The following is a 26,351-nucleotide window of genomic DNA, read 5'->3' on the forward strand; positions in this document are numbered from 1 at the left end:
ATGGGGCTCTGTCATTTACTATTTCCATTTTTCCTTTTTTCTTTTGAAAGATCCTCAGTCAATTCCTGTTCATAGTGCAGTCATATGTAATTGCCTCAAAGCTCTGCTGCATTAAATGAATCGCATTATTAAAGCTTTCAAATCTTTTAGTTAATCTTCATACTTCTCATGTCAGTGTACACATACCCAAGATACTCAGCTGATTATTTTCTTCCTGCCTCTGATATTCCAAATCTGATGTAAACGAGTCCATCCTCATTTTCCATGAGGTGAGCTGCTCCCTAAGCAAATTGCTCATGGGAAGTGACCATGCAGAGGTAGAAGGTGCAAATGTTCATTAGATGCCCCACATGTGCACCCTTGTACCCAATATCATCATTTGACTCCAGGCTTTTGGTGAGGGGGCCACAAACTCTCCCAGCTTTTCCATCCAGCATCCAGCAGTAGTTCTCTTCCATGTCCCACTATTTGTTCAGAGTCATTCCCATTCATGATTTTGATAATTCCAAGAATGCATTAAGAGAAAAAAAACTTTTAGTAGTTTCTCACATTGAGGATCTTGGGATATCCAGTTCTGGAAAAAAAGGGTCTTTCTGAAATCTAAAATATTTGAGTGGCCTCTTTGTGTTTCTTTTCAAAGACAGTCACTCTGAGGCTCACATTTCTGAAAGAATTAAACTTTTTCTACTGTGCCACAAGGACACAATTTTAATCTTCTGTCAGAATAAGCCTATCCATTCTTGATCTCAAGGTTGGTGATAAGGACAAAGTGCATGTTTTTCATCAAGAAAATTAGCATTCAGCTCCTTTTTTGGGGATTGAGTGGATATATATGATTAGATCTTAAGTTCATAGTATTGTTTGATCTACTCAATTCCCAGAGTATAGTAGCTAGCTTTAACATCTGGTGTTACTGGGTGACTGACTAAAAACAAAATGTCCCAAATATTTTAAAGCATCACTTCCTTTTCAGAAAGAAGATATGGGCTGTGTGATTGTTCCATTTCAAAGAAAGAAAAGAAACCCCAACAAACACCTCAACAAATTATGATTTGTAAATTAAATTAGTGGGGTCTATTTCAAATAATGTTATTTGCAAAATATGCCATTATGTAAAAAATTTAGAAATAAAAGTCCCAAATTGAAGTCACAGGTGTGACTGTCCAAGTAAATCCTGATTTGGATTGCTCTGATCATTTGTACAATCTATCCTAAAGTGCCAGATTATTACAAACTTTGCTGGCAAGATAAAAGATATTTCTTGATTACAGAAAAAAACCACAAACAAACAAACAAACCAGGTAAAAATTTTCCTTTTATTTTTTTTCTGCACAGGTGGACACTTGATGTTAGTAAAGCAAGAATTCCTGTGTCACATTATGACTCTAAATCATTGCACTAGAAATTATTCACATGATAAATACAGGTAAATACGGTGTTTAAATTATGTGGCTATGTTTCCATATTCTCCTTTGAGCAGTCTTCTAAACTAAACACTTTAATTTAGAAGAACTTTAGATCAGTGGTATTGACCAATTTAAAATATGCTAAAGCTTGCACTAACAGTGGCAAGCAATGTAAAGAAATAAGTAGCAGATTCTTAGCTGGAATGATCAACAAGAATTATGGTTCTAATACTAAATTTGTCTGCTTTTTTATCAAAATTTCATTAAATATGCACTGGTAAGATTTGTCTTTTGTTAGCCTCAGGCTATGTTTCCATGGCAGCCTCACTGCTGGTCATTGCATTTCCCCTGCCAGCTGTACAATTTTACCTTTTTCCTTACAAGAATCTCTGTAAAGGTCTTATGGTTTTATAGTGCAGAAGAAAAAAAAGCATTAAAAATAGTGTCTTGCTGTAAGATTAATGTGCTGGTGTTACTCAAAGAGTTCAACTAGAACAAGAAACGAGGGAAATGAATGGGACAATGAGCCTGGATCATGTTCCATAGGAAGAGGGCAAGGACTATGGCAGCCAGGAGTTAGAACTGCCACAGAAATACAGATACAGAAAACTCAAGGAGTTCAGGTCAGTTGCTGACATTTAAATTCTTTGTGTCATTTAAGATGCTTGCACACCCTGCCTAACCTCCAGACATTTTACTACATCATCCACAGGTCCTGCTGCCAACCAAGTATGAACACCTCCTGCACCCCAGGCTCCCTTGGACAGCAGAAGGCACCCATGTGTCAGTAGCTGAGTCAGAGCCCAGGTGTGCAGATGTCCTCTGCACTCCCTAAATTTTTGCTGAATTCTGCAAGACCCTTCTGGGCAATAGTGCTGGCTGCAGAGATGAGCATCTACTGCTGGTATGCCCAGCTTCCAAACTCCTCCCATCCCATTTTCTGTCGGGTGGGAGTGTTGATCTGCTTGAGGGTAGGAAGGATCTTCAGATGAATTTGGAGAGACTGGAATAGACTGAGCAGGGAATCAGCATCCCTGGAATAGTTCAAGGGATCTGTGGCTGTGGCACTTTGCGACATGGTTTAGTGGTGAACATGACAGTGTTTTGTTAATAGCTGGACTTCATCTTAGAGGTTTTTTGATTCTGTGATTCCAAAGAAGATCCTTGCACTAAAATGGAGTGCATGATGTAATTGACCATGTATTCAGTTTAAAAGAATTTATAACATTGGCAGCAGAATGGTGCAATTTCAACTGCATATACTCAACACTGTTTACTTGGTGTGTAGAGCTTCATGCAACCAGTGTTAAACATTCATTTTCAACAGATGTTTTTGAAACAAAAAAAAAATTAATTTCCCTCCTTTCAGTTTTAATATAATTGGCACTGTGACTACACTCAGACCAGGACATTTGATTTTGTATTATAAGTGAATGTAGCACAATCTAATAATAGTCTAAGCAGTGGCATTTAAAGAGATGACACCCGTGTTCATTAAACATTAGGAAGAAATTATATTTAGTGAGTGTGATGAGACATGGGAACAGGCTGTCCAGAGAAGTTGTGGATGCCCTACACCTGGAGTCATCCAAGGCCAGGTAGGATGGGACTTTGAGCACCCTGATCTGGTGGAAGGTGTCTCTGCCCATGACAGAAGGTTGTAACTTGGTGATCTTTAGGGTCCCTTCCAACCCAAGCCACACCATGATTCTATGATTCATGTTTGCTGTTCACTTATAAGAGATTAAAAAAGTTTCTCAGGGAAAAAATAAAATAAAGCACCAAATAAAACAAGTGGAGAAAGGTTCATAAATTGCTAAACAGAACATATTCAGAGTGAAAATCATCAAAAGGCCTAAATATAGAGCCGTGATATTTCCTGGCTCTAGAAATTTAGATTAGCTTGCATGTTATTGGAAAGAAAAAAAGTGGATTTTGATGGATTTAGTCACTGCACCTAAATCATTATTAAATGCATATAACGTTTCATCACTCTAATTCTCTCCACTTTGGAGTAGCTTGCACTGTGATCATGTTATATTATGACTCCTCATGCACAGTCTATTCTAATCTATTTTACTTCCTCAGGAGATCTCTCCCTTTAATGCAAAGGAAAGCATTCTAAGAGCAAGTCATGTCGAGTTTTTCCCACGGTATAACCTTCCTCTACATGCCTGATCTATTGTAATTCTGTGGCCTGTTCCTTCATTTCAACCATCAAGCTAATTACAGTCCCATTGTACCTTACTGTATAACCCTGCAAGAGTCCGTCACACTCTGCCTGGCTTCTGACTTTTTCTGGCACTTTTTAATCCTCTGTCTGCTTAACTTGTGAGATCTGAGCCTTGATAGGAGGTCACTCCCTAGACAGCAGACCTCTGAGGGGTGTTCAGGTGTCAGAAGAAACCTTTGCTGTCAGTTGTGAGCAACCTTGTACTTTTCTCCATCACTCAGAGTCTGATTCCGTGTTGCACGAACCCCCTTCCTTCTCCTGAGCTCTGCAGTGGGATATACAAACTTCTCAGTGTCAGATCCCACACTCAGGCCTGTCAAACCTCATGCACTAAGCACCCAGCACATATTCCTGCCTTTTTTTCACAGTCCCTTGCTGCCCTACCTGTAGCTCACACATTAACAACCTGCAGCAATTTGGCCTCTTTCCTGTCCCATATGCCCATATCTCTGCATCCAACTCACACAGCCAGAAAAAAATATTGGCTCTAAATAAGTCTGAAATTACTCTGAGGAATTAAACCCAATGGATGCTTTGCAGCCATATGATGCTATAATTCAGATGTTGCCAGAATCCCATGACAGAGCACAGCTTTATCTCATTAATTAGGTATGGGTTACGTTTTTGAGAGATTTACGTTCATTCTTTTGCCATATCCATGCAACTCCTTTCTGCTTCATTTTTAATGTGGCACAGGACTTACATGATCTGAAATAAAGAAAACAGGATGTGCAATCGTGTCAAGAAATATTGTGGAACCAACTATTTCACACAGTGGCAGAGAAATAGTTGGTTCCACAATAAAGTGGAACAGAGTGAAGTAGAGACTGTGGGAGTAGAAAAGAAAGTACAGTTTTAAATGTTAGAATAAAATAAAAATATGAAGTAGACATTTTCAATGTAGCAGACCTGAGCAGAAGAGCAGTGGAAAAGGCCAGAGCACTGAGACATAGAGACTTATGTTTTCCAGGATATTAAAATGAACTGTATCAGAACTAGATGCATTGAACTAGATGAGTTAATTGAATTGATTTAATTGATTGAACTAGATAAATTTACTATATCTGAACCAGATAAAAGAAATTGAAAGAAGTTCATCTCACTGGATGAGAGATTGAATTAAATTATTGATATTTAGATTGATATTAAATTGATACCCAGATGACAAATTAAAAATAAAATTTAAAAAATGCTAAACCAGTTATCGGAGATCTAGAGACTTCAGTGTAAACAAGCAACAACAGGAACAACAAAAATCAGAATTGTAGAATTGTTGAAATTCAGCTGATATACTGGATACATCAGATAGCGCTAATAGAAGGGAAGATAGACAAGATACAGAAAATCAAACCCAGTCTTTGTTTTGATTTTATCAAAGTCAAAACCAATAGAGTTTAGTGTGAGACAGATAGAAAGTAATTAGATTTCTTTTCCCAAAAGCAATGATTTCAGTCACAGTATGAGGGGACACAAGACTTTGAAATGTATAAGAGACAATGTGGTGGTGGCCACCACACAGGAGTAACAACACTGCAGATGATCATCTCAAATGTTTTGGGTTGAAAGGGAACTTAAAAACCATTTACTTCTAACACCTCTGCTACAGGTAGGGGCACCTTCCACTCGACCAGGTCTTTCAGGGTCCCATCCATGCTGGCCCTGAACATTTCCAGGGTAACATCAGGATTCACATGGGGAGGTGTAAAATAACGTATCCTGCAGATATTTTGGGGTTCTCTCTTGAGTAGAAGATAAGTGATGTTGCTCAAGGGGGTTATTTTGCAGGTTCTGCAGAAGAAAAAGAAAATGTATGCCAGTCTCTTGACCAATGGTGAAGGGGAACTCAGTGTGTTCCCTAGGTCTGTCAAGACTTTCATCTTGAAAACAGAGGGAGGCAAAGCAGTGTTCTTAATTAAAAATGACAAATATAAGAACTTACTTTTAATTATCTTACATATGGAAAGTCATATGGCAATCCTAACTACTAGAAAGTAGAAATAACGACTTTTAAAATTTATTTTGCACACGTACTGGTAATACTGAGATAGCTAATGCTGTGTGAGAGCTGTTATATGGCTGTTAATGCACACATTTGTTGATGTATGTTTTTCAACTGGAAGGTTGCATACTAATAACTTTACAACTTATTTATCAGCTCTGGATGATTTTGAGGTGGGATTTTGTTAACTCATATTTTCTCACATTTTTCAGAATATTGTGTACATGTAAGTGGGAGATTTATGGATAGGAATAAAATGTCAAGGATCTGTGAAAATCAATATTCACATATTTCATAAAGAAGTGGAATATACTTGAGAAATATTTTTGTATGTATATTGTGTTATTTTGACTACAGTGGATCAAACTTTTCTGTAGTGGAGTTGTTCATTTGTACCATTCTCGATTAGCTATGATCTCTTGCATCTTTCATCAGTAACCAGGCCATTTTAAATTCAAAAAAACACAGTGATCTCAGCCTTTGCATGTTCATCATAGCATGACATTATTTAATACAGCATTGCTGTTTGGTGGTAGCAGTGTTTCTCCTGTGAAGGAGGCAGTAATTAAAAAAAAAATTATGTCTGTGGTTTAAGTTGTTAGTTAGATGCATATAGCATTTCAAGAGAGTAATCTGTTACAGGAGGCTTAAGGACTTGTTTACATGCCTGCTTTGCAGATACCAACTTTCTGTACATTGAGTACACAGTCAGGTCTGGCCTTTTATCAGGGTTCCAGCTCATTGTGTCTTGTCACTCTCTTTGTTTAATTATTCCTAATCTGGAATAATTAGGAATAATTATTCCTAATCTGGAATAATAAATACACAAACCTGAATCAGATTACCCCACTCTGTTGTACAGACACTCTGATGTTTCATTTTCTTTCTTCCACGTTGAATCACCATTCGATCACAAGTTCTGTATCTGGCTTTCATAAAATCATAGAACATCCTGAGTTGGAAAAGACCCACCAGGACCATTGAGTCCAACTTCTGGCCCTGTACAGGACAACCCCAAAAATCTCACCAAGTCCCTGAAATCATCCAAGTGATTCTTGAACTCTGGTAGGTTTAGGGTCATGACCACTTTCCTGGAGATGCTATTTTGTTATTGTTAGGGTTTGGACAATTTTCTTTCCTACTCATCACCATCCCTTAGCTGTCTGCATGACAAATAGCATGCTCCTTATGTCATGTGAAACAGGCTTTAAACACACAGAATCCTAAACCAATGCATTTCCAGGACACTGGCTCTCCAGAGTTCAGACATGTGCCAGCCAGCTTTCTTCTCTTCTGATTCCCATTAAAATGTGCACCACGGAATTACCTACATGATACCACAGCAGAGTGTTAAAAAATGTCTGGACCCTCACACAATTTTCAATTGAGCTTCCACCAAACCTTTTTTGTTTGCCCATACATATTTCAATCCTGCCAGATGGGAATCAGCAAAGAAATGATTGTTGTCATCACTGAACTCACACATCACATAGCCAACCTGAACTCAAACATTGTGATTCTTGATAATTAGGAGTAAGCTATGGAAAAATATGGGAAAAAAAACAAAAAAACCCAAAAAAAACCCCACCAAAAAAAGAAAAGAAAAAAAAAAAGGCAAAAAAAAATCCAAACCCAAAACCAAATACCAGAAAATCAAGTACTGAATGGGGTTGTGTGAGAGGCAGCTGAAATGCAACGTAAGCAATCCATAGTTATCAAAAAGTACTGCAGTAGTCAGATCCAAAAATTTGGCCTGTATCAAAGTGATATCTCTACACAGAGGATTCTCAGTGTGGAAGCTGCTTCTCTGTAATTTGAGAACAAAAAAATTATAATATTATTTATGTCCAACAGAAAAATAATGGCAGAAATCTTACATTTTTAAAAGTGTGTGGATTTTTTTAGTAGAAAATGTCAACTGAAAAACTTCAGTTTTCATTCAGCCAAGATATTTTTACAGAAAACTTTTCTTTTAGTAGCTTAGTATGTACTAGGTACCTAAATAAAGCAAAAAATAAAATCTCTCCTATGTGATTCATCTAAGTTTATATGGAAAACAAATATCAACAGAGGTTGGAAATAAATTTTAAAAAGTTCCTTGTCTCTTTACTAACAGTTTAACTACTGGTCTCATCTTTTCACCTTAAAAATATTATTTAGATGAGGAAGACTCTTTCACTTGCTTGCTGTATGATAAAATATGATTTCCCAGTGTTATAGTCATTCCATTTGAATTTGCTAATTTATTCACACACACATACACACACAAAGTCTCTAAAATTTTACAGAAATAAAATATAAAGTTTATAAAGAATATTATAAATAATTCACTCACTGTCAAGGTAAAATTAAACTCATGGGAATAAACACCTAGGAAGGAAAGCTCTGTGGCAGGTAAAAGAGAAAAGAAGCTGTTTCTTTAGTCCAAACCTCCTAGTAATTTTATCTCTGTCTTTCACTCTGAGTTCCCAAGCTGGTGTTTAAAATCTCTGGAAGAGCATCAACAGTGCAATGGTAAACTAAACCATCCAGTCACTTCCACCCAATTAGACCTGATTTATTCCCTTTTAAAGGGCCAACTAGTACAATCTCAGCTTTGGGGGCTGATGGATAATGACTCTGATGCAGTATTTCAACCATTTATATTGTATCAGATTGTTTCACAGAAAAACCAGGGGTAGGCCTATTAGAATTTTCCTAAAGAGATGGAAATATTTTTGATTTTTTTTTCAGACTTTTTTGGTATATTCTTTTCAGAGGGAAATAACTTTTAATCAACTTAGTTAAATGTACCCTGTGCCGTTTTTTTTTTTTTTTTTTAAATTCATTCTGACTTGATGTCCATCTAAGATATATATATATATACTGCCAACTCCTGCTTCTTATTTCCTAACTGGACTCTAGATTCCACTAAAAGTGTGCTTCTGAAGGATTCATTGGGAAAAACTGTTCAGGCTGGATATAAGGAAAAAGCTTTTCCTCATAAGGACCATCAGATATCAGAACAGATTGTCCTCTGAAGTCATGCTGTTGGCTGCCCTTGGAGAATTTTTAGACCAGCGTGGACGATGTTCTAAAAATTTGGTTTTGACTCATATCTGACCATGCTTTAATGAAGAGGGGGACTAGATGTTTTCCTAGGTTTCTTCTAAGCTGAAACTTCCTGTGACCCTGCAAATGAGGGTCAGTATGTCCAGGGGACTAACCTCAGAGTTCTTTTTATTGACTCTGCCTGTGTTCCATGAGACAAAATATTCATGAAAACTTATTATTTTGAGGCAAACTCAGAGGGAAAATCACTTTTTTCTGTTGGAGGCTGAAGTACACAATAATTTGCTAGTAACTGTGCAGGAGTGTGTATTTTCCCATTGCCCATCTCGAGATAAAAGTCAGATTGGAAAAATCTAGGGTGAAGCAAGATGGACAATGACGAAAGAGGTGAAGTGCTGTCTGGAACAAAAAGTTCTAAGATGAATTCTTTTCTCTCAAGTGTGATACCAGTGTAGAACTTTTAAAGCTTTTAAATGTCTCTACATTTCATAAAGCCATCTGTAAAGCAGAAACAAGGTATCCTTTCAGCTTAACACAATGAGACTCTTCATACAGGCTGTCTTTGTCCACCTGTTTGCAGAGTGTGTAGCATATTAATGTCTGCTCCACTCCTGTCTATGCAATCCAGATGCTGCTGTAGTACTCAGAGCCAGGAACTGGGGCAGAAAAGGGTATTGGGCTCAAGCTAATAGAAAAAAAAACCAAAGTTTTTATGAACCATCCATCTTTTCTTGGTGTATTACAGTATTTCTGATAGGGAAGGGTTTGGAAAAGTTAAAATTTCAGTGCCACTTTTCTGACTGTTAATTGTATTTTGTTGCTACTGTTGTGAATACTACTGAAATCAAAATAGAAGGGTAAATGGGGAGACAATATGGCCTACATGATCCTTTCCTCTAAATGCAATAAATATTTCTCTCAAAATATTTTTCTCTTTAAAATTCAACAGAGAATTTTTTTATTATTTTTGATCAATAAATGCATATTAATTTCAGATTAAATAACACAATACCTTAGTGGTGATATTCCAGAACTGGACAAAAAAGATGTGAGTATTTCATTACTTGCTATTACTATTTCTCTCTAGTTTTTCACAGTGAATAGATTGATAGCACTGATTTTCTCCATTGGGGCTTGGCAATGGAAATCGGTCATAGAGCTCTGTGACCTGGAGCTAGCATTAATTATCATTAGAGTCTAAGAATTGCACTGACAGGAAGAAGGATGCTCTAACGTAATTCCAGAACCAGCACCTTTCTTAGATCTTTTAAAACACCTTCAACAAATTTTCTCCTCACTGAATCTCTCACTGCATCCTTTTAGCACTTCACTTTGTATCATCCATCAGAACATAGATGACACATCTTTCTTCTCCCTTGTTTTCCTCTGGATGACCCTGGTTTTCTCTTTCTTCATGAACTAAGACTCCTATGAATTCCTCCAGTCTTTTACTGTGAGGAGATAATCTTTAGCAGGCATTTGGCCTTAAGTGGAAATATTTCACGTATCTCTAATGGCCTCACTACTCTTCCTCGCCCAAAGTACAGAGTGGAGAAGATTTTTCAGTGCCCATTTCTATCTTCCTTAAAAGTTTTCTTCCCACCTTTCCTAATCACTGCATTGGTAACTGAGGATGTTTAACACAGCCTAATTGTACTCCATAAGAGTGACACAAGTCCTAACCAGACTGTAGATTTTGTTTTGGAACTCTAAAGCTTTTGTTGGGTCAGGTCCTTCAAGCACAAATTTCTCAAATGGATGCTGATGTTCCTCCAGGTGTTATTTTGTGTCATAAACCTCCCCAAGTTCAGGGCCAAGTGGGAGGTCCTGTGCCTGGTTTGGAATGATCCTAAGATCAACATAGACTGGAGAAGGAATGGACTCAGAGCAGCCCAGTGTGAAGGATCTGGGGATACTGGAGAATGGAAAATTGGACACGACCCATCAATCTGCACTCACAGCCCACAAAAACAGCCATGTCCTGGACTGATCCCACAGGGGGGACAGCAGGAGGGGATTCTGCCCCTCTGCTCAGCTGAGATTCCCTGTGGACTGCTGTGTCCTGTGGTTTTCCACAGGGAGGATGTGGAACTGCTGAAGTGGGTCCAGAGAATGATCACAAAGTTATCAGAAGGCTGAAACACCTCCTGTATGAACACAGGCTGAGAGAGTTTGGGCTGTTTACCCTGGAGAAAAGAAGCCTTCTGGGAGACCTAACAGTAGGTTTTCAATTTATTAAAAGGATTTATAGCAAAGAAAGAGAAAGACTTTTTTTTTACAAATGTCTGTAATGATAGAATGACTAATAATGGGCTTAAACTGACAGAGGATGGCTTTAGATTTAGCATAAGGAAGAAATTAGGGAGAGGCTGTCCAGAGAAATGGTGGATACCTCATCATTGGTAACATCCATGATCAAGCTGGATGGGTCTTTGATCAATCTGATCTAGTGGGAGTTGTACCTGCCCAAAACAAAAGAGTTGGAATAGATGATCTTTAGTGGCTGCATTCAACCTAAACCATTCTATGATGATTTTCTGCATTTGCAACCTCAACCACAAAATACTGTTCAAAGAGTTATGCTGGTATTTTGCCTATAACCACACTAAAATAGTATTGAGAAGGTTGCTAAGACATTATTTCTTGGTTTTGGGTTTCCTGCAGTGTTTAATGAACCACATTAAACCTTCCAGAAACTCAGATTATTACACAGATGCACATGAGTTGAAAAGGTAAACTCCACATTTAATTGGGGACCTGCATATCAATGCTGTTTATTGTGAACCCTCTGAATCAAGTTTTCAGCTTATGCATAGATTATTAGAACACTGCTTACTGCTACCTCAAGTAGGCAAATCCAAAATGTTTCACATAAAAAAACAGCTCTTCCTCTGCATTTGCCTTCTTTGGATTGACAAGTACTGCTGATCTGTATAGAAAAAGAAATCCTCAGAGTCCACTTTAATGATTTGCATATGCAATATCCCACTAAAATCAAATACATTTTTGCACTCAGAAGTAATCTAATATCTTGCTTCTTTGACCTACATTCCACATGTGTTGTTTAGTGTATGCTGTCACAGAGCCAAAGCCTGTGGTTAGTACTTAATTAATATGCTTCTGTTATGCACTCATTAGCACTTCAGTTAAAATCTCCAGATGCTGGAGATAAATAGATCCATGAAACCAATTGCAGTACATGTTCCAACCAGCCAAACAATGGCATACTTCTCTATATAGGATAATATTCAGTTAAAAGCTCTCATCTCTCAATACTGGAAAAGCAGCATTCATTGTTTTAAAGTGGTGTTATGGATAACGATGGATGGGAAGAGGAAGAGAAGAAGAAAAGGAGTGAAGATGGTAAATCTTCAGTTTCTTGAAAGTCTGTGGGCTTTCTTTTTGTTGTTTGCTATAGGAAAAAATAACATCTTAAATCATTAAGTTCCAATTAAATAGTTTCCATTAAGGTTGCAGTTATGCAGCAAAATAAAGCTAACTTTTGAGTTATGCAAAAGAATGCTGCCTTATTTGACTTTTTAATGTTTGTTTTTATTTTTATATTTTACAAGGCTTTCATGTAATTTTCAATTAGATGTTTTCCTGAGTCTAGGATATTTCATGTGTTTAAGATTCTATAATAATTCATTAATACAGTTGATTTCTGTTGTTATTACTGGAAAAGTATCCAGTAGCTTCAGAAATGGGATAATGCTTCCTTGTTCTAGGTATTGCAGAAACACAGGCAAGGAGACATTCTTTGCAAGATGATTTTACTAAGTGAAATGTGAGAGATACAGGTAAAGATGTGGCAATTCAAAGTCTTACACAAGAATATGCTGGTGATTTCAGCACAGTAACTTTCCATCTCCTCTCTGAGCTTCATGAATCCTAGAATGGTTTAGGTTGGAAAGGATCATGGGCATGGGCAGCGACACCTTCCACAAGAGCTAGGTACTCAAAGCCCTATCCCACCTTGCCTTCAACACTTCCATGGATGAAGCAACCACAGCTTCTGTGGGCAGCCTCTGCCAGGTCTTCACCAGACTCACAGTAAAAAAAGTCCTCCTAATATCTAATTCGAGCCCACTGTCTGTCAGTTTGAAACCCTTCCCCTTTGTCCTATGGCTCCACGCCCTCTCTCCAGCTCTCTTGTAATCCCTCTAGATGCTGGAAGATCTCTCCAGAATGGAGCTGAGGGGCAGGATCTCCTCCCTCACCCTGCTGCCCACACTGCTCTGCATGCAGCCCAAGATGGAGCTGTTTTTCTGGGTTGAAATTGCACATTAATGGGTCATTTCCAGCTTCCCATCCAGCAGCACCCCCTAGTCCTTCCTGGCAGGGCTGTTTTTCAATCCATTGATTGAGAACAATGATTGTGCAGGACCAGTCTGTACATGTGCCAGTGATTGCCCAAGCCCAAGTTTAGGACCTGGCCCATGGCCTTGTGGAACTCCATGAAGTTTGCACAGTCCTCTCCTGCCTGTCCAGGTCCCTCTGGATGCCATTCCTAACCTCTAGCATATGACTGCCCTACACAGCTTGATGTCACCAGCAAACTGCTGCTCAATCCCACTGTCCACATCTCCAACAAACACGTCAAACAATGTCAGTCCCAACACCAAACCCCAGGAAACACCACTCATTTTTGGTCCCTTGTCATATCCCTCAGAAAATATGCTTTTGGTAGATGCCCTGAGTGTCTCAAGCAGAACCAGCCACCTTCAATTAGAAAAATAAATTGAGTGTTCAGAGATCTTTTTAGTGTTTAGACTTTCTACCTCTTGCCCTGTGGGACCACTGAGCTGGTGGACACTAGTAAAATAAACTGATTGAAATCTCCTTTGACATGGAATTAAGAAAAACTGGTCTCTTCTCAGGGAGTTATGGCACCTTTTTTTCTCAAATCTTTTCAGGATATCTGCAAGAAGGCATGATCCTTTTATATAAAAATTTTAAAGTACAAACCACTCAATTTGACTCATGTATTAACTTTTCAAAAGTCAGTGTTCTTCACTTCTTTATCGTCAACTCTGTCAAGGAAGAGAAGGATGACTTTCCAAAAAATATAATCTGTGAGTCTCTCTATCAAAATATTAGGTTTTATAGATGTTCCTAAGGCAAGAGTCAGTAGGAAAAATGCTGAGCATTTAAGCTCTGAGATGGAATAATCTGGTCCTAGTGCTTTTAGACTAAACTCAAAGAAGTGGACCTGCCTGTTCCCTCTGATGCAGACAAAAACCAGGGTAGTAAGATGAAGTAACAGTTTCTCTTTGTGCAAAAGGAAAAAACTAGTCTTTAGAAGCAAAAATTTGAGAAGGTGTGCAGAGCTGAGCAGACATTTGTCCAACCCTGAAAACCACCACAACACCAACACCAGGACTCAGCAGATTACTGTAAAATGCACCACATCACTTTGAATGTGCTGTTTAAAAGCAACAGAGACAGAAGAGTGCTAAGCCTCAGTTTAGAGTGGGAGTTTCAAGGGCAACTGAAGGAGAGGTATGTGTGATAGTAAAGATTTTTCCATATATATTAAAAGTGAAATGAGGTGTCAGAGAAATATCAGGATTTCTGGAAGCTTTTCCAAAGCTACGGCTTTGATCTGTGTAAGGCTGATCCCTCTCTAACTCTTTTTCTTTTTCTCTAACTCTACATTCTTTCTCAATTAAAATATTTCACCAGGCTTGTTATCAGACAGTTCTTCCCAGAGGAGTTATTTTTGTATTTAATCTACAATGTCAGGTGACTGAGCAAAATGCTTAAGGGAATTGATTACCATTTGTTAACACTATGTTTTGTTTTTTCCCTTGGTCATTAATTCTTGCAATAGATAGACAGACATATTGTGTATTTTTAATCCATATATGTATTCTAGCAATGTCTTGTACACTGTCATTGTATCTACAAGTTACATTTAATAGGCAGATCACATCTCATACAGGCAGAAAAATATATATCTAGTATCCCTCAGTTTTCTTTGATATTCATGCATAATTTTCAATGGAAAAATATACAGATCAAAAGTAATTTTAAAATGGGGAAAAAATAATTTCTAGGTTTAGTCAAACAGCAACTTTAAAAATTCACTTTCCAATGTAGTTCTAAATTTTAAAAGTCATAGTTCATTTGGGGCTTCAGTAATTCCCATGTAACACTGTCTTAACTCTAGTTCAAGGCTCCTTTTCAAGCTTGCTCTCTTTCAGACCTCTTTTCTCTGACAAGTGTTCTCAAACTGTATTTTCTATCCCAAAGGTTGAATTATGCTTTGGGCTGGGTCCAGTGAGCCAAAGCTCCTCCAGAAGGTTATCAATAATTTACTTGCAGCTCCTACTCCTTTGTCTGATAGTGTAAATGCACTGGAAATTACTGCAGCAAGGTACAGCCAGAAAATCAAACCTTCTGGTCATGTTTAGGTTGCTATTCCAGGGCTGCAGGAACCTTCATGCCATAATTTCTGTGTGACAATGGCATTATGACTTAAAATTGGGATAACGAATGGATACTACTAATAACTTCTGGCACAGACAACCTGTAGTAAAATAGAGGTACATACATATATGTATATACATGTATATGTTTATGTGTGTGTGTATCATAAAATCATAAAATCACAGAATAGTTTTGCCTGGAAAGGATTATGTAGTTCCAGTCCCCTGCCATGTATGGGGACCCTTTTTAATAGACCAGGCTGCTCAGAGCTCCATCCAGCCTGGCTTTAAACATTTCCTGGGATGAGGAATCAGCACAGCTTCTCTGGGCAACCTGTGCTGGTGCCTCACCACCCTCTGAATGCAGAAATTCTTCCTATTATCTGATCTAAACCTGCAATCTGACACTGAAGCCATTGCCCCTTGTCCTGTCACTACATCTTTCTGTAAAATGTCCCTCTCCATCTTTCTTGTAGATTCCCTTCTGGTATTGGAAAACTGCAATTAGGTTACTCCAAAGCCTTCTCTTTTTCAGGCTGAAAAATCCCAATTTTCTCAGCTTTTTCTCACAGGAGAGATGCTGTATCCCTCTGATTATCTTGGTGACCCTCTGGACTCATTCCAACAGGTCAATGTGCTTCTAGTTCTGGGGCCCCTAGGGCTGGGTGCAATTCACACAAAAAAACACATTCCTGGCTCATGGAGTAGAGGTGTAGTTTGTGTGTGTGTCTGTACACAGATATATATATATAGATATAGATATAGATATAGATATAGATATAGATTATATAGATATAGATATAGATATATATGTATGTGTGCATATGTTAATTATATAATCATGAAGAGATATCCTCACTTCCCTCTCTATGAGCCAATTGGACTCAGAGAGGAAGACACTGCTGAAAATGTATCTTGAAATTAGATGTTTAAAATATGTTTGTTCTCTTGGGATGGGAATAAACACCTACCTCTGTGGTTAGGATTCTTTGGGAAAGCTCTGATCTCCACAGTAAGACAGGAGTTCTGGTGTTTGGGACTGCTCATTAAAACCAAATAGCTTTTTTAAAACTTGTTTTTCAAAATAAATTTCCCCTTAAGTTCCTGACATCAACAGATTTCTCCCTTGTGATAAGTCCACTAGCAGCTCAAAAAGAATAAATAAATAAACATGAAAATTCCTGGCTGCTAATGAGAGCCCCAGAAGCAGGACTGGAGCTTGATACATCACCTCTGCTGCTTAATTTCTTTGGGAAAGTTTCAGACCCTGCGTGATGTCAGCCTGAACGTCTGGCTTCAGTACCTGAATTTTCATAAATTTTGCAATCAGCTCTGGAGTCTCAAAAGGGCTGTAAGGACTTAAAATCAAGCATTCAGGAGAGCTGCAGTTGTGCAGTGTGTGGGCTAGCCTCCTGTTTATCTTGTCTCATCACTGTGTGCCTGAGCATTAAGCGCTGCTGCACTCTCCAGATTGATGGAAGAGCCCTGCGACGCTTCTTCAGGGTGCACTTGTGTTAATTGAGATAAATATGCTTCTGCAAGATGCAGCTGGTGCTCAAGGAGTCCGGGAAGATACATTATCTGATTTGAGGAGGCCCATTTCTCATGATTTATTTTCATGTTACACAGTACTGAGGGCAAATTTTTGGGTTCTGTGTCAGTATCTATAATTTTGGCAGCAACCTGGTGCTCCTTGTCTCAACAAACTTGTTTTCTAACCCACATGCCTGTGTTGTACCCATGACTGCAGCTCTGTGGGTTAAACTCTTTTTGTGTTCTGAGCTTTTTACAAGCTCAGATGCAGAGTTGTGCTTAGAGAAAGCATCAAATATGCAGGAATCTTCGTGCTCCTTCCTCGAACATGGAATAATTTCCCTATCTTTAGTCATTTTAAGAGACACATCAGCAGAAGTGCCCTGTGCTTTTACTTATTCAAGTGGCAATATTTCAGCTCATTTTAAATAACAAAAGGAATTTTAGGGTTTGCTACCCCATGTCCGCCTGTCTCCTGCTTTCTGGCCCCCAAATCCTCTCTTTCTAAGTTCCCTGAACAAACATGATTGTGGATCATATACCTTTGGGAAGAGGAATCTGTTTCAGTCCTCATTAATCAGTCTCTCCCTGTTTCTTCTTCTAACCAGTACTAAAGCTTTACATTCCATGAATCAACTTTCAACTAAGACCTGAAAATCTAGATCATGAGAATTATTATCATCTGAAATTCATAAATAACTGGGAGAAAAAATTCAGTCAGAATAGGAGGAGAAGTAAACAGATTTTATTTTGTTTACTTTGATTTGGCACATCAAACACTAGAAGTAAGGAAAAAAAAATAATATTCCCAAATAACGTGAAGCACATTCTGTTATTTTTTGAAAATACACTTAACTTCCCATTGTTTTTCTTTCTTCCACGAGAAACAGAAACCTCAAAAGAACTTAGATAAAGCCAGTAGTTCAACTAATAAGCTGCTGAAGATTGAAAAACTCTTTTCCAACAGTATTGGAGTCTGTGTAAACACTGGTTATACTAAAGGTTAAGTGTTTTCACAAATGTGAAGTCAGCCATGCAATGGTCTGTGGAATGAGTAAGAGCCCACCTGATCCTTTTCATGGCTGTAATTGAGAAGCTGTTTTCCCATTTGAGTGTTTTATTTTAAATTATGCAAAGTTGCCACTTACTCTTTAGTAATACATAAGCAAGGGAAATTCAACAGATGGTGTCACACCAAGCAGTACCGTCTTATTTGAAACTACTTTAGCAAAAATTGAATTTGGTAGAGGCAGACACATTTTGGGGCATGGCTGTTTTAGTTTTTATTACTGCTGTCTTAAGGTTTCTTTGTAGATTGAATTACTAACTTAACTTTCACACAATTTCCACTGTAATTTAACTGTGCTGCAGCAGTGAAAGTTTTCTTGTTCAGAGAGTGGATATAGCCCATTGAAAAGACAGAGGGATCTAGAGGATCTAACTCACATAAGAGTTTTATTTCAATGAAATAAAATTTTCAATCAGAAAATTTATTTCACTGTATTTCACAGTATTTAATTTTGCATGATGCAAACTGAATATGAGAGACATTCAGGTGATGTCTTGGCTTTTCAGGTGTCCTTGACCTGGGTCTGACTGGAAGAGCAGCTGTTCCAGAGCTGTGTTTTACACTTGTGACCAAAAAAAGCACTAATAAAACACTTGTGTTTTAGCTATAGCTGCACTCTGTTCATATGACATTAAGTGCTGTGTTTCTCACTTTTCCCCACACTGAATTGACTGGGGGTGAACAAGATTTTGTGAGAGGACAAAAGCTGAACTAACTAGAGATGTTGAGGGAGGTGATTCTGTCCCTCTGCTCTGCTCTGCTCTGATGAGGCCCCACCTGGAGCATGTCTCCAGCTCTGGGGTCTCAGCACAGGAAGGACCTGCTGGAATCAGTCCAGAGGAAGCCACCAAGATGATCCAGATGGACAAAGAACCTCTCCTCTGAGGAAAGGCTGAGAGATTCCTGTTGGTTCAGCCTGCAAAAGAAGCAGCTTTGTGGTAACCCAATTTTGGCCTTCCAGTACCTGGGAAGCTACAAGAAAGACTGAGACTTTTTTTCAATGGTCTAGATGCCAGGACAATGGAGAATGGTTTCAAGATGAAGGAAAGTAGATTCAGACTAGATATTATGAAGAAATTATTTACTGTGGGTGTGGTGAGACACTGGAACAGTTTGTCCAAAGAAGCTTTTTCTGCACCATGCCAGGAAGTGCTCAAGGCCAGGTTGAATGGGGTTCTGAGCAATCTGATCTAATGAAATGTGCCTCTGCCCATGGCAGGGGTGCTGGATCTACTTGATCTTTAAAGTCCTTTCCAACACAGGTCACTCTATGATCCTGTGATTCTGTGATATTCCATGCCATATTAGATGAAATTGTAGAATATCCTGAGTTAAAAGGAAGACAAAATGATCACTGAAATTCAGCTCCTGACATGCATGTCAGTAAAAAGGGAGAGAAGAGAATTCAGGGAAGTCAATCATCTATTGTTCAGGAATTGACTGGGATTTGGTCTAGTAATGGGAGATTGTGAGCAATTATCTTTGAGTCTCACATTTGCTTGGAATACAGAGTTGGATTGGTATTGTGAATTGGACATGGTTCAAAGCCTGTATTTTGCCTCATTTGAGGCCTATTTGTTTATTCAGTGCTCAGTTTGCTTTTGAGGTAGATTTTTAATGGTATCATCATTAATATCATCAAAGACAGTTTTCCATGGCACCATTCCAAAGAGAAAGAGAAAAACATGATGAAAAGTGAAAGCCTGTGATCTAATGGATCAGGAAATACCTAGTGAGCAGTGGAAAGCAAAGGACAAGGATTTAAAGCTTTTAGAACTTCTTATGTATTAAATGAAAGAGAAGGTTTTGAAATTATCATCATCTATCAGCGCTGTTAGAGGAAAGAAAGATCTCTTAACTACAAATGAGTGTGTTGTTTTCTAGATTCCTGCAAAGGAGTAATAAATACTACTGCTTCACTCTCTGAATTCTTGAAATTATTGCTCAGATGAGTATCATGAGAATGAACAAAATGGTTCTTAATCTTCTGGGTAACTTTGAGGGACACAATGGTAGTGAGTGGACCACTCGCCATGTCCATCTGTCATATATTGAGGAACAGCTGAATCTCAGTAACAAGCAGGATTGAAATTCAAATTATATTGTTCAGTGTCCTTACTCTACTGACATTCAAACAGAGTCTCAGTAAACAAGATGTGCTATCAGTCAATTAGTAAGTTCTCTGTCTTTTTTTTTTTTCCTGAAATTGCAGTCATGTCCAACTCATAAATATAAATTTGTGTGTGTGTTCCTTAAAGTTGTGTACAGCAGGAAGTCCCTTCATCAGAATATTGTCTCTTTTTAGGTACAGCTACTAGCCCACTCCCACAGAAAGTCTGTAAAGGACAAGGCTACAGCTCTGCTTAGGGAAGGACCAAAAATCTTCCTTGCCAATTAAACAGTTCTGGGTATTGGTAGAGCAGTCTTTTGCTCAGTTTGACTTGCTTCAATAACAAGTGTCCCAATCAATTCCCAACCAGCACTCAAGGTTTAGCACAATCTAGAGATTATTTCCAATAAACACCTTGGATGAACGTACACGGTAGTTCAGAGTAATAATGTTTAACAGGTGCTAACCACAGGAGGGACACGGATTGTTCTGTGGCAGTTGGCATTGGTGGCAGATAAGACTATGAATTAAGAGTGTTTAATTTACAAAAAGATCTTTAATGTCATCCCAGAGTCCTTCAAAGTCATTCCTGTTTCCAGAGGACATGGAAACAAGCTGTGACTGAAGCAAAACACTGCAGGTTCTGCAGTGCATATAATGGTATCCATGTAGTGTGAATCAAAGGTGTTCTTGGCTCTCTCTGTAGTGATTTCAGCAACTTCTCCTGAATTGAGTTCAGATAAGTGAGTGTTTTATCATATTTTCTGTGAGTTTGTTTGGGGGTTTTGCATTTTAGTCTTCTGGGGTTTTTTCTATTTTATTTTTAAAATAAATATGCAAGAAAAAAGTTTCTGACATTTTCCACTTTATTCTGGTGAAGTTGACCCTGGTTAATTAAAAGCCCGTTAAAGCACAGCTGTGAACACTTATAAACTTTTAATTTTTGATACTTTACTAGCATCTTGTTTTAAACAATCTCTTCCATTTGCTGATTACTTTTCTTTGCTGTTTTTCTGGTAAAAGAAGATAATATTGAATCAAATGAGCCTTGTTAAGGAAGACGTAAACAAACTGACAGTTTTTCTGTCAGTGTGAATGGACAGAAAGAGCAGGTGCCCCTATCTTTATTACTTCTTATATTTAAATGGTGCTATACAGAATATTGTGTATTTATATTTTAGCACATATTTTGTTACACAAAATTTCATGGAAACTAAAGATATTTCAGCAAAGGAGAAGAAGAACCCCAAATCATAGTAGCATGTTTGATCAGCTTTGGATGTATATTTTTCTATTCTGTTAAATAAATGGTAGCCATTCTCTTCAGATGAGTGAATAATTGCATATTTATTTTAGTTGAATTTGTGTTAGCATAGAAGGAAAAGTAACCACATGTTTGAGCAAGGTTATGGCATTGGTTAATGTGAAAGCAGGTTTCTTTATCTAAAGTAATAGAAATTGGAGCAAGGTTGTAAGTCAAATAACAAAGGTTCCTGACAAAGCTGTGATATACTTAATTTCTTTTCTCATTAAAGAGTGATAGAGTGTCCTTAGCAGTCACTTTTTTAGTATCTCAGGAGATCAGATTAATATGGAGCTAGTAGTAAAGTGCTTAAATGGACTCAATCAAGACCAAGTGAAATTCATCCTAGGATTATTAGAAAGATAGAAGGAGAAATTACAAAACTCCATTAGTGTAGTGATCTGTCTTATTATATACTACAGAGAAAAAGGAAGGGTGAGAGGAGGAAGGAGATCTAAAGTGAACTTTCCTTTCTTCTTGTCCACTTTTCACCACTTTCCTAGAAGACCTTGGAATGATGACTATAGTTTTTTGATCTATTTATTTGATCTATTTATTTATATAACCCATAAACCCTAATTTTTTTTTTCCTCCTGACAAAAATATAAGCAAGTCACGTAATCTCTTCATCTCTTCCTCCTTGTTAAACTGCACTAACAAAAATTCCCTATTACTCAGGAAGTGCCATCAGGACATAAGTAGGATATAAGTGGTGTATAGGACTTGCAGCAGCTTCTGATCACAGGTAAATTTTGCCTTGATGTTTTAAAGCAGTGTAAATCAGGATGGAGGGAAGTGTGCCAATGTCAGTTATGTTTAACACTTCAATTAACAGGTAAGACTTTGGGTTCACAGGAGGCAGAAGTCTTCTGTTACAAGAAGACCACATGTTATTATACTTTGCAAAGCAGATTTGAACATTTTTATAGCATCATTATCAGCTATTTTACTGATGGCTATATTAGAAGAAACATAAATGCTCACAGTTTTATGGTTGTAAGTTCAGCAGGAACTACTAGTTTCCAGAAAATTTATTTTCCATCTACATTCTGCCACTCTTTAATGAACTTTAGGGCATTTTCCTTCCATCCCCAATTGGTTTTGTCTTGGTGTTCTCTTTCTGATCTTGGTATTATCTTTTTGATCTTGGTTCTATTATAAACCAGGAACAATGCCTCTGTGGTATAAAAACATAATAAAATCCATAAAAAATACTTGAAAGAAATTCCGTAATGAAAGACCAGGACAAGAAAATTCTCCTCAACCATCTACTTGTGAGCTGAGAGAGAGACCATAGCCTTGTTACAGGATGTCATATCCCTTGTTTCACAAATCCATAAACTCTCTCACTAAACAGATTCCACTTGTTCTCCTCAGTGCCCTTTAATTGTCCAGTACTTTCACATTAACTTAATTATTTAAGTACTTCTCAATCTCATGCTGTTGCATGTACAGATGCTATGTGTATAATACATTAAACCTGGATAATTGACTTACATTTAAGTGTCACCAGTTGTATAATGTTCTGCATTTGGTTTATATTCATGACACCATGAAGAAATGAAATGCTTTGTGTTGGTAAACAGACCTCACTTTTATTGCTGTTCAGAGCTGGAGCAATTTGGGAAAAACCCCCACTACTGATATGAAAAAAGATGGAGCTGTGAAAACAGCAGCAGGAGCAACCACTTGATCATCTGCATCAGTGTTTTCTGAAACTGTAAATGTTTTTCTGTTAAAACCATGAGAAAACAGCAAGGACATATTTTGAGACTGACATTTTCCTGTATTTAAGAGTGTAGCTACTTACTGAGCCAGGAAACCACAGCTCTAAGGAAGCTCAACAGAATTGAAACATTAGTGGCTGCTTATTTCTTAATTACTTGAGGTCCTGAGTGGCCTACTGAAAAACAAACCAACCAGAAACTCTTTAAAGGCAAAAAACCCCATCCAGCAACCTCAGAATCGCTTTCCTGAGATTTGTTATTACTTTCCATTTATCTTACCCAAGTGTTGGGATTAGGTGTAGACTCTGGATAAAGACAGAATCAATTTTAAGGCCTTGTGGCAGCTGAGATCTCAGGTATCAAACACTCTTTGCAAATATTATCACAATATTTTGCAATGAAATAAATGCACTGAATTTGAGACATTAAGTTTGAAGTTATCAGTCAAGAATGTCTGGCAAAGCCGAGAGGAGTCACGGGCAATTTCCATCTGAGACAGGTCATCTCTGTGCATTTCCCTTTGGCAAATTTGCCATAAATGCACATAGATCAGTAAAGGCTGGACCTTCCTCTCCCACAGCACAATCATTCACCAGGGCCTGTCACAGTGAGATGGTTTCATTGTCATGGGGGAACACAGTGTGGCGTAATCCAGTATGAACTGAAAAAACACATGTCTATCTATACAAGGAGAAAGAACCCTGATCAAAATACTGAGTTTACTGCATTTTTTTGATTCCACTCAGTAAATTAAATTCTGAGGTTAGATATGCAAAGCTTGTACAAGCAATGTATGCTTAGAAAATGGAATAAAAAAATTTTATGTCTGACTGAAACTCATGCATGAAAATTTGCGTTCAAGTTAGGTTAAACGTTAGGGAATGGTTTTGTCTGAAGAAATAAAAGAAACAATAGTAAAAAGTCCATAGTTTGTTCCATTTAATACCAATAAAAATAAACACCACCCACATTTAGGGAAAAAAAAAACAGTCTTAGAAGATTTTAAAATTGCAAATTAAAGTTGAAAATCAAAAGTTACTTTTTGTTTATTTTCTTCAGTGTTTCTCTGGGAATAAGCACAAGGGTGTGAATATTTGCCTTTTATTTTTGGGTATGGCTGGTGAGCAATTACAGCCTAGACTGTTTTTAAGAATCTGAATGTCTTATCCCACTTATCTTCAGCCACCTGGGACTGAGTATATATTGATAAATAAAAGAGCACCAGGATATAGGCTCAGGTTCTAGACTGTGTTTAATTTGAGTTAACACCACGTGCCAGCTAGTATGTTCCCAAACACTGCTCAGTTTCTTCAGAATCTATCAGGAACCAGAAACAAGACCCAAAAGGTCAGTAATGCACCAGGTTTGGCTCTTTACACTTAACACAGCATCTAACACTGACCCATCAGGATGTGCACTCTCAAACACCATCTGCTATGCCCACGGGGCTGTAACACACACTGTCAGCTTTGTGGTGTGAAAACACCACTGTGAGGAGTTGCTATACAGCTGTCACATTATTTATGATACTTTGAACTGGGAGAAAAAAAAACAAACTGAGAAAAAAGGGACAGAAAAAAATATTTCTTTATGACTCTAAAGAGGCAGTCAGTGTTTCCAGAGAAGACCTAGTACAAATTAGTAAGCATTGAGATGGCTTGTCAAAGTAAATATGCCTCAGAGGCAGAGAACTATCCCTATTCAGCAGCATATATAGATTAAGAATGTTATTTACCTGGCCATCATAGTAATTCTGTAATGAATGAGGAAAAAGGAACTTCTAAGTGATCATATATATTCCACCCATATCACAATTATATCTCAGCATGGGATTTACCATTGTCTAGAGCTCTCTTCAACTGGCTAGAGCTGCCTCCAAACAGGCACTGAAATTTTAGATTGGCAAAGTTAGCAGAGACAAGTTCTCTAGTTTTGATGATGTTATTGGATGGTTTCCACTTTACATTCCTATAATGAAAACTTCTCCCCTCTCTCCACATCTGTGAGTTGCTACTATTCTCTGCATTAGTTACCTTTCATATGGCATCATTAGACCAGATTACCCCCTAAGCAGAAAGTCAGTAGAAGTCATGTTTGTCACATAAACCCCAAACATACACCACTCCCATACTGAGAGGAATGAGATGTTAACATCTGTCCTCTGTGTGTGGAACCACCCAAAAGTCAGAGTTTTTTTAATCAATAACCTGTATTTAAGAAAATTTGGCATTTTATATAATTAGCAATGCAAAATTAGGCAGTGGCTTGCATGGGTTTCATGGTAAATTAAAAGCAGCTTTTATTCTCTATGTGAAATTCACACACTGATGAACACAATCTCTTCAAGTGCTTGACGGGCAATGGAACTGCTTCATGAGCCAGGTTTACACATTATTTAATTTCATTCCAGGCTGTGACCCTTCTGCCCAGTGAGAGTAAGATTTCTTCCTGCTTTTGTGGTTTCATTGACTGCCATATAATTACGCCATGAGCTAATTTAACCATTTCTTTTTCACAGGATCCCAGAATGGCTCAGGCTGGAAGAGACCTCAGTGGGTCATCTGGTCCAACTTCTCTGATCAAGCAAGCTCATCCCAGAGCACAGGCACAAGATTGTGTCCAGAGAGTTCTGGAGCTCTGGACAATCTGTTCAGTGCTGAGTCACTGCACAGGAAAGAAATTCTCCCTCATGGTCAGGTGGAAATTCCTGTGCATCAAGCCCTGCCCATTGCCTCTTGTCCCATTGCTGGGAAATGCTGTTCCTGAGGACCCCAAAGCACATTTGTCGTTTTCCATTTCATTTGTTTCATGTAGTGTCATAGTTTCTGAGCCCTCATATGAGAGCTGCAGCACTTGGTGCTACTGAGCTGGGAGATAAGGAAATTCTAGTCATGTAAAAACATAGGAATGGCAGTCTGCATGCTGCAAATGAAACATCTTGTAGAATGAAACATCTTTTTTTTTTCACTTTGAGCCCATGTGTGAGGATTGAAAACATAATCGTATTCTTGAAATCATGGGAAGAAATTGCATATCTAAGGTTTGACTTATGACAAAAATTTAAAAGATTACATTGTTCTTGCTCTGTTTCTCAACTCCTGACCCAGTGTTTCAGGCAGGTAAACCTGCTGCTACCCACACATATACATATTTCAAATGCAGATGAAATTGAAGGAATACTGAATGCACATATCTGATAGCAGACACTGGGTTTTTTTTTTTTTTTGTCAGCAGTGGAATAGAAAAAGAGTCATAAATGAATCATAAATGTTGAAAGACAAAGCATTTGATAGACTGAAAAAAATTCAAATGAAGGACCATATTCAGTAACTGATTGAATGGAGAATAAATCCTGGGAAAGTGCTGTCCTGATATAATCCAGAGGCTGACTTGTGAGGTTGCTCCACAAATTAAGGTTTCATTTGTATTACACATCCTGCTTACCTTTGTCATGCAGAATGTGAAGAAAAATAGCAAATGGCATTTCTT

General features: G+C 37.9%; 1 long non-coding RNA gene across 1 annotated transcript in view; it reads left to right on the forward strand.

Moving 5' to 3' along the window:
- The first annotated feature begins 2,295 nt into the window (after positions 1 to 2,295).
- LOC135290160 (uncharacterized) overlaps positions 2,296 to 26,351 on the forward strand; it is a 30,701-nt gene continuing 6,645 nt past the window's right edge. The window contains exon 1 of the long non-coding RNA XR_010352864.1: positions 2,296 to 2,310. This is a non-coding gene — a long non-coding RNA (uncharacterized LOC135290160). The remainder of the gene's footprint in view (positions 2,311 to 26,351) is intronic.

Source organism: Passer domesticus, chromosome 1 (genome assembly GCF_036417665.1).
Source record: "Passer domesticus isolate bPasDom1 chromosome 1, bPasDom1.hap1, whole genome shotgun sequence".
NCBI lineage: Eukaryota > Metazoa > Chordata > Aves > Passeriformes > Passeridae > Passer > Passer domesticus.